Genomic DNA, 12,175 nt, shown 5'->3' with positions numbered 1-12,175 from the left:
GTACAAAAGAGAATCAAAATCACTGTCTGCCGGTGTAAGGGCCTTTTCTTACTGTGACAGTCTGAGGCCCTGTTCTTAGGCTAAGGCCTTTGGCTAAGCAACAGAGGCAGCCATAAGCTGGGAAGCGAACGGTCACATTCTCACATTCCAAACTACTCACATTGAAATAAGGTGCTATTGGGTTGTTAGGAATACAATCCTGTCCTGATAGTGCCTATCACCTCCAGAGAAAGGGAAGTGCCTAGAAAATGTAAAAGGAAACTTAGTTTGATAGCATCCTGTCTGGCAAGAACTTACCTATCAATAGCTGGGATGTGAAATCCTCACTTCTGTATTGTTTTGTCATTATAGTTCCCACTTTGCTATTGTTTGTCTGTATAATCTCTGTCTGGTTCTGTGATTGTTCCTATCTGCTGTATAATTAATTTTGCTGGGTGTAAACTAATTAAGGTGGTGGGATATAATTGGTTACATAATCATATTACAATATGTTAGGATTGGTTAGTTAAATTTCAGGAAAATGATTGGTTAAGGTATAGCAAAGCAGAAGTCAAGTTTTATTATATAGTCTGCAGTCAATCAGGAAGTAGGGGGGTGGGGGTGGGCATGCGGGTGGGGGAAATGGGAACAGGGAATGGGGATAAGGAAATTGGAATCATGTTTTGCTAAAAGGGGAAATGGGAACAGGGAATGGGGCTGGGGAAATTGGAATCATGTTTGGCTAAGGGCAGGAATGGGAACAGGGACACAGGTGTAAGGCTCTGTGGTGTCAGAGCCGGGAAGGAGGATACTAAGGAAGGAAACTGGAATCATGCTTGCTGGAAGTTCACCCCAATAAACATCAAATTGTTTGCACCTTTGGACTTCGGGTATTGTTGCTCTCTGTTCATGCGAGAAGAACCAGGGAAGTAAGTGGGTGAATGAATAAGCCCCCTAACACATATGGTTGGCCAAACATGAAAAATGTCCTGATAATGGCTACAAGAATCCAGGCAACAGGGAAAATGCATTCCTCCTTAATCCTAGTGATTTTACATCTGAAAAGTAACACAGAATATTATGTCCAAGTTGCTGAAGACACTATCCAAGGACATGGAGGGTGTATGGAAAGGAGGTATTTGCCATTTGCTCAGACAACAAATAAAATGAAAAATCCAAGAGGACATCCCAGGTCCAAATTTATGGACATTTGGAAGATTCTTTAAACTAAATTGAGAAAGCGGAATTACCTCACACAGTCCTAACTCACACTGTGGAGATTAAATTCTTCCACAACCATGAGGTTCATAGCTTATTGATTGAAAAATAGCTGCCAAAAATATTTAGTGGAACTGTCAGGAAGATCATGGACAAGATCCTAGCCCTATCTATGGCCCTTCTGAGCCACTCCAGATGCACTAAGGGATTTTACACTTTGCTTTCACAGCCAGCTGAAAAGTTCCCTGGTGTGGAAGAATCATTGGGTAACATACAGCCAGAGAAGCTGGCTGTATCCCCCAGGACCCAGCAAAAGGGACATGGTGAAAGGAAGAAAGTCTAGCAAATCTAGGATGACATAATAGAACACTGGGAGCTGTCATCAACCAGAACTAATTAAAGCAGCCTCTGGGCTGATCTAATTTGTGCTATGAGATGGAGTTGGCACGCAGATTAAGGGGATTGTAAAGAAAGAATATACCCAACTTTTTCCATGTCTCACCTCAAGTGCTGCATTCAATCCATCTTGGCTAGATGACAAGATTGAGCCCTCTGCCTGTACATTTCCATCCAACTAAAATAAGTATGTTGAATGTTGTGCTGGGTACAGCACGGATTTTGATATAAACATGGCAAGTAAGTTACACAAGAATGGATTCTGAAGATGGTTTCAGAGGGATTTAACAAATTATGGGCAATGACACTATTACTGCAGTCTCAAGGGAAATCTTGTTGAGCTAAGCAACAACAAAGAACTGGAACAGTGCAAGAAAAACTCTACTCATAGAAGTGTAAGCCCAGTGGCCTGAAGCTCTAGAGACTACAAAGCTTTCTGGTCCCATCTGTTGAACAGAGGGGAAGAATGACCACAGATCTTCATCCATCTTCTTAACCTCTGAGGATAGGACAAGAAGCAATGGGCTTAAATTGCAGCAAGGGAGGTTTAGGTTGGACATTAGGAAAAACTTCCTAGTTGTCAGAGTGGTTAAGCAGTGGAATAAATTGCCTAGGGAGGTTGTGGAATCTCCATCACTGGGGATTTTTACAAGCAGGTTGGACAAACACCTGTCAGGGATGGTCTAGATAATATAGTCCTGCCATGAGTGCAAGAGACTGGACTAGATGACCTCTCAAAGTCCCTTCTAGTCCTATGATTCATCTGCATAAATTATTTACCTAGAAATTCCAGAGGTGAAGAAGCTCTATCCCATCCATTGGTTAAAGCACGAAGTATAGCTACAAGGGGGGAGAGTCGTTTCTATAAGTTTTCTACCCAGAATTTCTCCAGTGGCACTTTGGGAGACACCATAACTGTACACAAACTCAGAATTGGTTGAATAGAGGAATCAAAGGGAGATGGGGAAAAGAGGCTCCTATCTTCTGGCAAGGACTCTGCTCAAGAGTCCTATATGTTCTTAGATTCTACACCATTGAGGGACTCTTTGGTACACAGAGGCTACTTTTTACTGAAGCCATAGAGGACAACAGCAGAGCTGAGTGAACTCTGGTGAGACACTTCCTACTCTGCAACTAAATAAAGCTGAAATCACTACAATTGAGTTAGATGGTGAAGCCTTGGGGCTACACAGCACTTCCCAAGGGACATGGCCAATTGCAGCTCAGGAATCTGGGATTACACTACCAACTTACATCAAACTGTGAGTTGGGTTTAGCAGATGTGGGAGAGGGAAGTAACATGGTATAGGGGAAATTTACCAATTGGATATACCCGCAGTGGGTGGGGAACCAATTTAACAGACTCCTGTCAAAGTTACCATGTTGTGCAGGTGCCTTATTTATCATCCACATAGATAGATCGTTGCTGTTTTCCCCAAGTTGTTGTTAAGTTCCCTTTCCCCCAATAACGTTTTCCTTGTTTCATACATGAACCCTATACTTGCAACTGAGAAAGTGTGGACTGTTACAGGTGTCCTGAGGAGGTATTTCATGAACCCAGAAATTCTTAGTGGGGTCTTGAGCTGCTGGTGTTTGCTAGTTTTAAGAGGGATCTTCGATATTTTGAAGCTGACCTTTTTTCTTGCCATTAACCACCTAGCAGAGGGATTACAGAAGCAGGGGAACTTTTCCATTACTAAGCCAACATGACTGACATCAAATGCAAGGGTCCTGGGTTGTGCTCAGAACAGAAAGTAGAGGCTGAAATGTTGCTAACGGGAGATAATCCTAAATTACTTCCTTCTCTTTCAGTATTTAAAATCCACATACCTACTTTTTTTTAAAGGCTGTTCTGTTGTACTTCATTACATCAGAAATTGTAGGAAATGGAAGATGGGATGGCTGTATTTAAAACATTGCTAATTTTTAAAAGACTTCTACTCCTGTCCAGTGAGCTCAGTCTCAATTATGTTTACTTTTAGCACATTCAGATTGATTTGGACAAAACTTCATAACAGAGTAGGTGTTGGAAAGCAAATACATTAGTAAGAGATTATTGTTATTGAAAAACAGCTTTTAAAATACGGAAAGTCCAAAATTAGTTAATGGACTGGGGACTCTATTGTGTTTTAGTTTTACTTTTCATTTTGGATAAAGTGTGTGCCTTTTTTCATTTGAAGAGTAAATGTGATTACAGAGTAAATCATTTTATATGTGTTATGTTTCATTTCATAAAACCTTATAGGTATATTTTAGTGTGTTCTTTTTTTCTTGGAAAACAAAAATGGATTTTTTTATGCAGGAGAAAAATCTCAAAACTATTATAAACAATCTGGTTTGTTCCTCTTACATCTCCTCAGGGAATGTTGCTTGGAGTTATAGCTAGCTGAAAATGGGAATTTCTGGGAAATTCCAGTGTTCTGATTTTTTTTTTTTGTCATCCAGAATCAGGATGAAAAGTGTAAATATATATATTTTTTGCTGAACAGAAAGTTTTGAAAACATTTAATTCAGAAGGAAATATAAAAATATTTGGTTTTGGATTGTTGAACATATCAAAATGTATTGATTTGGTTTGGCATTGTTCAGCTTTGTTTTTGGTTAGCATTGAATTGTGTCCACCTAAACTTCTGCAATGCCTCATGGGAAATGTAGTTTGGATGCTCAGGTCCTTAGGTCTCCTCTATTAGGTGAGTTGCCTGGATAAATTCCCACAGACAATTTCAATTTTTAGAAACTGACTTTTCTATTTGGAGAAAAAACAACAACATTTTGACAGAAAATTCCCAACCAATTCTATTTGCATTACACCACCTATTATGCTTTTGACTGATTCTTTCCTTCTGTGGAGGTTTCACTAACTGAGGGAAAGTAATTGATTGGTGGATCTGGTGTCCTGATCTGTGACTGGTGGAGACGTACCATCGCTAGCCAAGGTGGTTGCCCAGTAAGATAAGGGAAGAAAAGACTATATTAAAGCAGATTCCTGGTGAATAATCTTCTCTTCTTGTAAGACCTCAACTTATGATAGAAGAAACTGTTGGTGATCAATCCTTACCAAAACAACTCATAAGATTTTCATGCTATCTAATCAAATCCTGACTTCTAGTCTAGAGGGCCAGTTCTAATTATTATTAACATATGTACATATAATTACTCTGTGCATTAACAGAAGAAAAGATGATTTCTTTATTAATGTGTGGGCTGAAGATGATGTAATGTAATATTTTTGGACTTTCACTTCGTTTATCTAGACTTGCCTGACCCGAAAGGCTCATGCACACACACATTTCCTTTTGAAGAATTGACTTCTGTTCCTATTTGGCACTCCAATGCCCAAATCTGGTAAGGCATCCTAGTCTTTAACAGTAAGAGGACACAAATAAGTGTGTGATGATGTGATATGCACTGCACAGCTAGAGTAAAGCCTTACATGGGAAACTGGAATGATCTTTTACACTTAACTGATGAGGCACATGGGGGAGATTTCAAAGGCATAAATACCAGTTAGGTGCTTAACCCCCATCTGTACTTTTGAAAATCTCCCTGACAATGCACAAGAGACATACAAGACTTTGAAGATCTAGTCATTGAAGCCCACGAAATGCATGGGTTCTCCTATCACTAAATATTTTGTTTTATTTTAAGACATAGAAAGAGAAAAATCAAGCTAAATTATTTCTTTTAACTAATTGTTCTAACTAGTTATGCTGACTCTGATCATGTTAGATTAAGCAACACATAACTACGATTTAGCTCCATCTAGCAAAATCCCAATGCAACTTATTTCATCATGCAACCTTTTACAAATCAGGGTTTCTTTAGCTAACGTCCAGTAATATCTGGCCAATATTTATTATTACTACCACTTTCACTAGCAAGGAACTTTACAGCAAAAATGCAAAGACACGAGCCTATCTCCGAAGAGTTTGCAATTTAATTTGAGATGTGACAGAACGCCTTTTAGCATCAACCAATAGGAAGTGTGGAAAGACAAAGCTTACACAGTAAAAAGATCACATTGTTACTATGTTCTAAAATTAAGTATTAAGTACATGTCCTTCTTGAGGGGCAGTGAAATGTTGTTCTTGTCAGCACTAGCAATGCAGACTGCCACTGATGTGCTCTCAAGCGTCCCCCATCAGAGCTACATCTGAACTTTCGTTAAAACAAAATTGACTTGTTGTTTCACTTTCATTGATAAAGCTCTAGTTTTCAGAAACTGAAAATATTTCAGGAAAAGTCCCAGGAACTGGAAACTATTGTGAAAGCAAAGCTGAAAACATGTTATTTGTAATTCCCTTCCTATTGCTTCAACCTTCTGACCTACAGGAAAAAATACATTCAAAATGTGTCTTATTATGGCCCCACAACTAAAAGCACTTTTTAAATGTTCTCTAGTCCTTTTAATGGGAGGTTCACTAACCATATTGTTCTGATGAGTCTATTTTTAAACCCAATTCTCCTTGTTTGATTAGTGAACTCTGCTATAGTAGCTCTCCAAGGAGAGGTACAGCCAGGACAGCTGTGTTCTGCAATTGTTACTCTCTTCTCTTGGCTTGGCAATATGTTTTTGACTCAGAATATAAAGAGGTGCCTGTCACATATTGGTTTAACTGACCCTGCTTCTTAGAGACTTTGTAACAGTATTATTATTAGCAATATTATACTAATATTATACAACCACCCCAATATTAGCAACTCTATGTATGTGCTGATGCTGCATTCTTTATATTAAATCTTTCTAATCTTTTTTTCATTTAGAACATCCTCTACCATCAAGCACTGTGAAACCTGAGTAAATGAGTATCAATTTCATTTCATTTACATAGTATCAGGGCATAATACAATTTTCATGTGGAAATTACATACAAATTGAGTATTAAATGCCCCAAATTACTTATGGATAAACCCCTTAAAGTTTCAAAATGGTGTAAATTTTCAAATCATAAAACCCTATATTGGACAGAAGTGATGACTGTGGCAGAATGAATTTTATTAACTATCAGTAACAATTAGGTTTCATATTTACAACTGAGTTAATGCAAGATTTGTAATTTTCCAGGAATGTATTTGTTATCAAGTTAGTAAGGGAATGCTGTGAACATCTCATTTTCTGCTGGGTTAAATGAATAAAATACATTAAATGGTAGTGGAAATAAATGGAAGATGTGATATCAACATAACCAGATTTTTTTGTAATATACGATGATTATGTGAACAAAGGACAATTCAGAAAAACTAAGATAGTTCATTTATATTCCAAAATGTAATTAATCTCTTCTTTCTACCGAACTATGGACACACTGTACAACATGAATTTTGAAGGAAGCTTGTTCTTTACAGCATTGTATTTACCTTGTGTATACTATAATTAGACCTTTTGGTAGTCCCCCACTGTTCCTCGGACATTCCTGTTAACTGCTGGAAGTGGCCCACCTTGATTATCACTACAAAAGGTTTTCTTCCCCCTCTCCTGCTGGTAATAGCTCATCTTAAGTGATCACTCTCCTTACAGTGTGTATGGTAACACCCATTGTTGCATGTTCTCTATGTATATAAATCTCCTCACTGTACTTTCCACTGAATGCAGCCGATGAAGTGAGCTGCAGCTCAGGAAAGCTTATACTCAAATAAACTGGTTAGTCTCTAAGGTGCCACTAGTCCTCCTCTTCTTTTTATAATTAGACCTGTTTGCCCCTAGAAAATATGGAACTTCAGAATTAAAGGATTTTGTAGCACTATTTTTTTTTGGGGGGGGGGGTGAGAATTTGAATATTAGTTGGTAATGGTAAGAATTCTGCATGAAATATGGTTCATATTCAATCTTCATCTGCTGTAGCAGCTAAATCAACTCTGTTATACAACGTATATATTAGCCCTGAAAAAGGGGTTTTGTCTTTTTTTATTATTTTTCTATTTCAGTTAATCATTGAATCCCACCTTTGTACAGCGACTGACAAATATAAACTGGGAGCTGGATTAACACTGCCAATCATTTCTAGAAATCAGGAGATGGGGCCTATTGGGGAATTTTAGGTGATAGAATTCACTCTGAACTCCCAAGTAGATTTCATCTCTAAGCTTTTGGCCTGCTAGTACATGCATAGGAAGTATCTATAACACTCCAGCTACTTTGAATTGGCCACCCTAATGGTGGGGGGGAGGGGGAGGGAGAGAGAGAGAGAGAGAGACAAACAAAAAAGACACTTCAGTGTATTTTCATCCCCATTTTTCCCATTACAGGGATCATTTGCTCCCATTGGGAGCAATGCATTTCATAATTCAATTCATTAAGATGCATTAACTAATTGTCTTCATTCTCCTGCAGTTAATTAAACCAAATTAAGTCAATTATACTTTTCTATCTCTGACTTTTCTTTTGCCTAATCTAAATTGGAAAAAGTGAGCCTTAGATGGAAAAGGAGAAAAAAAAGAAAACATTCCCTGCAGCAAAAGTAGAATCTGTAATATTGCAGTGTGAATATAGTTAAAAGTCAAAGTGACACAAAATGACTTTTAGCCTAATTTATTTATTACAAAGATTGATTAGCTGGTGTTTTTTGTAGAGCACAATGACATTGCTCTAAGAAATGGACATTGATGTATGCTACATTTAGGAATTTCAACAGAAGATAGCCTTGGTATACAGCTGTCATGATATAGCTCTGATTTCAGCGGCTAAAAATTTATTTCTGAACTTCAAAGTAATCACTGGATTTGTGTTCAAATAAAAAAAGCTGTGCTGAAAGGTAAAGTTCAAAGATTAGCTGTTATTAAAGAACCTTACAGATATGATTCTAATTTTAATTAAGCACAAGGAAATGAAATGGCAGTGTCTCTCTCTCTCTCTCCCTCCCTCCCTCTCTCAAGTTCATGTATTATTTGTTTTGGGAATGGGGGGTTGTATTCATTGCTTAATCATCTCTTCATTGATGGAATCTCTATAATCCCGCTTGTGCCTTAATCTCAGAAAACTATTTTTTTTCCAGAAAGGAGTACAGTAAGTGGCAATAAAATGGACCATTTTCCAATGTATATAAAACATGAAAAATCAAAAGCTTTAATATGTGGATGAAACAATGTATGACCTGCAGAAAAGGTGATGACCATAATAGAAAGTATAAAACCTTTAAGAGTTCTGTTAAAAGCTAATGTAGACTGGCTTTAAAGTTAGTCAGCCTCGGAGGGTATGTCTACACTGCAAATAGACACCCAGAGCTGACACATCCCAGCTGACTCGGGATCATGGGGCTCAGGCTGCAAGACTGTTTCATTGCAATGTAGACCTCTGGGCTAGGACTGGAGCTCCGGGACCCTTCCACTTTGCAGGTTGCTAGAGCCCCAGCTTTAGCGCTAGCCTGGAAGTCTACAGTTAAACAGCTTGGCAGCCCAGGCCCTGTGAGTCTGAGTCAGCTGACCTAGGCTAGCCATGGCTTTTTAATTGCAGTGTAGACATACCTACAGCGCCCATAAGTGCCCAGTGCACATTACTTCATAAGCAGGGCTGGATCACCCTAACAGGTTGGCCTTCAGTTTTCTTTGTGCTCGTATTCCCAATGCAGGTCAAGACTACAGGACAAATCCTGAACAATGCAGAACACTTCATGTGAGTCGCTTTATTCAGTACAGCATGCCCATCTTCTCCAGAAACAATTTGCAGTATCATTCCTTAATCTGGTCATGCAGTGACTCTTTGCACTGGGAACAGCTCACAGATCAAAGGTTTGCTGTTTTACCATTACTCTACTACCCTTTTGCTCCTCTGCAGTCTAGACAGCTCTTCTCAACTAGTTCTGTGTTCCCCTTCTTCTCCTTCCCTTTCCCCCTCCGCCCTGCCCCATCCCCACCAGCCAGCAGGCAACTCTTCTGCTATGTACAACTGTACGCTTCATTACTGTTCCTCTGCTAATTTGACAGCACACATCTACTGCTTTTAAATATATACTGGCCAGCCATCATTCTTCAAGGCCCTCATATTTAGCATCCTTTGCTGTTCCTCCCATGCTTACATCTTTTCCTCACTGCATCTCCAAAATGGTGGGCCCCAACTCACTGCTCCTTAGGCACCAGCCTCAAAGGCCTTTTGATTAATATAGAGCTTCCATTGTGGACACACTGTACAGTCTTCTTTCCATGTCCATCCAGATTAGCTAAATTAACCCCTGGGTAAGCATTATGTGTTGAGATGTTTAGAGTTTAATTAATAGGTCTGGCATAAATTATACCCTTATTTCCACAAAACCAAATTACTGTCAGCTGCATTACATATACATTCTGATCTTCAACCTACCAGGGATGTGATTTCTCTCACTCTCATCAGTTCTGCATTATTACATAGTAAGGCCTTGTATTCAGATTTCCACTTTCTATTTTAAGGTATTTGGATGTGTCTATCACCCTACCTAACTACAGCAATGCTCCAGACCAGTAGGATCTTCCTTATTTCTGAGGAAGTTTCTCTTGAACTAGAACTGATATGAGTGTGGGGAGAATTCTGCTTCTCTGGTCTCAGCCTCCATTTCCTGCTTATTTTAAACAATCCTCTATTTCCCTGTGCAGAAAGTACATTAGGAAACAGAGGATGGAGCTGGTAAGCTCCCCCAAAGTTCAAATTATTTTCTGAATAGTACCTATTCTGTCTGAACCCCTTCGCTCGGCAATCAAGAATTAGATCTCATTGCTGCAGTCATTCTTGCAAGGATTTATTGCTTTTGTTCAGGCCAGAAATGTCAGCCTAGTTGGTGAAATATATACATTGCAGGTCTCCCTCTGTAAGGCTTATATGAAACAGCATGATTATTAAGAGCTAAAATGGAGTCCCACAGTACTCAAGTGCTGGTTGCTGGCTCAAGATGAAGACATCAAACACTGAAGGATAGTCACTCTGATTTCAAGGTGTTGGGCCACAAGTGCAGAAACATTTCTCACTCAGTGGCATTGTACTGTGTGGATTTGTCCAGAAACCATGAAAAATGTGTAGGGAAAGAATAGCTCCAGGACTTGATGCAAACTAGAACTAGATAAGTTCATGGAGGATATGTCCATCAATGGCTATTAGCGAAGATGGGGAGGGATGGTGTCTCTAGCCTCTGTTTGCCAGAAGCTGGGAATGGGCAACAGGGAATGGATCGCTTGATGATTAGCTGTTCTGTTCATTCCCTCTGGGGCACCTGGCATTGGACACTATTGGAAGACAGGATACTAGGCTAGATGAACGTTTAGTCTGATGGAGAATGGCCATTCTTATGACTGTCCTTGCCTCTGCAGCCAGGGCACTGGGGTTGTCACATCACTTTCTGACTCTAACTGTAATTTCTCTTCACACCAGATTGCTGGGACATATCTAGTATGAAAGCAGGAGCTCCCACCACTGTGTAGAGAACTCTGAGTGAATCATGGCCTTTAAGCAAAGTACATTTTCTCTTTAAAAACAGCATGCAGGTTTACTATAGAGGCTTTTATAAACTGGATTTCTGTAGGCAGTAAATATCCGGTTCATAGTCTCACAAGTCATCCAATCCCTTCCAGCACTTTCTTTTTGTTTCTCCTCAGACAAATTAAGTTGCAATGCATCAGTCTTTTCTGAACAGTGCAAAAGTGTTCTCAACAGCTGTTGGGTATTTAATTTGCACTAAAATGGTTTTTTGTTCTTTGCACTGCAAAGAGATATAGAAAGGGGGGAAAATGTATGTCTGAAAATAGAGCAACAGTCACTTCCTGTCTTAGGCTTCTCTAAACCATAACCTCAGAGTGATACTAGTGTTTCTAGCAGGCTGAACTTCACTGTGCATTAGAACATGCATAGTTGAATATGTGACAGGAGACACTGGTTCACATTGCTGCACATTGCTAATTTGATGAACTATTACAGTGTCCCAAAAAGTTGGGAACAACTGGCTTAAAGGACACACATGTGTACTGTACACACGCAAGTCTTATTGACATCAAAGGGAGTTTTCCGTGAAATTGTTAGCTGAACTTCCCAGTATTTAATTGTATTTATTATCTACAAGTTATTCTGTATGCAAAGCAAACCCTGTCCTCTGGGAAAGACGTGACCAGGGGTAAGGGGCTACATAGTGTATATCTTTGGAGTATCTTTGCTGTGCAGAATGCAAGCCCATAGTGTTTTGAGGCGGAGTTCAAAATCATGAACCTAATATGTAAAAATGGCCTGAAATTGAGCAAAGTGAATTCACCAATGCCTGAAAAAGAGCCATGTATTTTTTCTTTTCCCTGATGCTTTTTTGTGACTTGAAGGATCCATGCCAAGAGCAAAAAGCACAGAAAGGGAGCTACTGAAAGCAGGGAATAGATGACTCATTCTGATTGATGGCTCATTAATAAGAGGGCCAGATAAGATAACATCCTGTTTTCTTTATTTCAAGGGTGCCATCACAATGAATGTCCTCATCAGCATGTCTTGGATCCTTAAGAATACTTGGGAATTATAATTGCCTGTAGAACATATGGGAGCAAATTACATCACTGGAGAAAGATGCATTTTATTCAAGTGTAAATTTAGGGATTTAGAGACCATAAAGCTCCTTCTGGCAAGGGATGCAGCAATGTTGTAGGA

This window comes from Eretmochelys imbricata, chromosome 3 (genome assembly GCF_965152235.1).
Source record: "Eretmochelys imbricata isolate rEreImb1 chromosome 3, rEreImb1.hap1, whole genome shotgun sequence".
NCBI classification, from domain to species: Eukaryota; Metazoa; Chordata; order Testudines; family Cheloniidae; genus Eretmochelys; species Eretmochelys imbricata.
Note: the sequence above shows the minus strand (reverse complement) of the source record.